Raw genomic sequence first — 1459 nt, 5'->3', positions numbered from 1 at the left:
CTAGGCATGCATACATAGGCTGTGTGAGAAGGAAATTGAAAAAATTAAAATGTTACTTTCATAGCCTGAAAAGTTGTGCCCAGGCATTGCTGCTGACCAATAGCAGGTCTTACACGTGGTGAACTGGAAGTGAACCTCACTAGACAAGCATCTCACGGATGGCAGAGAAAGGTTTGTGGTTGTGAACCAGATTGCGCACTCCAGCACATGTGAACGAGTGGGTTGGATATGAAGTTTGCTAACCCCACCGTGGTGTGGTGGGAACAGGTCCGTAATAATCTTGTTTCTTACTCGAGTGGTTTTGCTGAGTTGAATGGGGTGGTGGATACCGGTTATTGGGTGGGAGATATAGCTAGAAAATCGCTCCGTGGCCAAATGTTCCGCCTTTTCCGCGCATGCATGGACGACGTTGCGCAGAGATCCCACATGCGCAAAGGGCCGCTGAAGCCCGCTAGAGAAGGAAAATGGTAGGGTATATGAGGGCTTCTCGTGAGCGTGGTCTGTTAGGAAGCTGCGTGTTGGGCACAGAGCGAACTATTCTTTCGCCTTTTACTAAAGAATACTGTGTGCCCGGCACAGACAAGCAGCATATCCCAATTTTTGGAGTGCCCCCTCACTAGTTCTGGGGGGGCGTTACAACGTCGAATGCTAAAGTAGTTGCTCTCCTTGGGACACCAGCAGCGCTCCCGCGCTCTCCTTGCAATTCTGCTTCTGTCCACGTCATTCAGGAAGCGGTGTGTAGTACCTGCGCAGGCGCGCCTGTTTCCGGCGGGGATTTACGGGGCTGACGTCCTCACAACACGCTCCGTGCCTTCCGATAGGACCGGACGCCAATTCTGCGCTCTCCGGCTGCTTGCGATTAACATCTCTTGACGCGCACGCGCCGACCAGCGCGCTTCCCTGAGGCTGTGCGATCGACGGTTGCCTACCCTTCGGATGGAGAGCCGAGCCGGGAAATGTGCTACCCTCTCTCGGCACGATGACCCCCTAGGGGTGTGACACACGATCCGATTCTCTAAGGCAAAGGCTATGCGAAAGGTGAAAGGGATACTCAGCAGACCCGGGGGCATGCCGCATAAAACGGAGTTCACCGGAGACTCCATATAAGCCCACGTGCCCGATATTTTTGCAAAATCAATCCCCTTTTTAAATGACCCATGGACTACAAGACTCGTTGAATCGGAAACACCTCGCCTACAAAGGCCTTTCTTCTAGCCACACCACCCTTGATTGTGGACAAGGGTTGAAGAAAGCCTTAGTTTGATAACCAAACCGTTGGTAATTGAGAAACTTCATAGGTGACGTAGCATGAAAAGCACGTGCATTAGAGAAAATGGCACCCAAACATGCCCGATCGTCGAAAATTCTCAAAGTAATGCGTGGCATACGATAGCAAGAATGTGCAACATACAAACTTTTAAGGTGACCCTAGTACCGTTATATTTGGTCAAAGTGGTAG

The 1459-nt window shown here is 51.1% G+C and overlaps 1 non-coding gene across 1 annotated transcript; it reads left to right on the top strand.

The window, feature by feature from the left end:
* Positions 1-509: 509 nt before the first annotated feature.
* On the top strand, positions 510-630 carry LOC148015920 (U5 spliceosomal RNA). Its single transcript, XR_015688277.1, has one exon. It is a non-coding gene; the product is annotated as a U5 spliceosomal RNA (small nuclear RNA).
* Positions 631-1459: the final 829 nt, after the last annotated feature.

This window comes from Lygodium microphyllum, chromosome 23 (genome assembly GCF_053477565.2).
Source record: "Lygodium microphyllum isolate KBCC chromosome 23, Lygodium_microphyllum_v1.1.10, whole genome shotgun sequence".
Classification (NCBI taxonomy): domain Eukaryota; kingdom Viridiplantae; phylum Streptophyta; class Polypodiopsida; order Schizaeales; family Lygodiaceae; genus Lygodium; species Lygodium microphyllum.
Note: the sequence above shows the minus strand (reverse complement) of the source record. Positions and strands in the feature narration are given on the sequence as shown.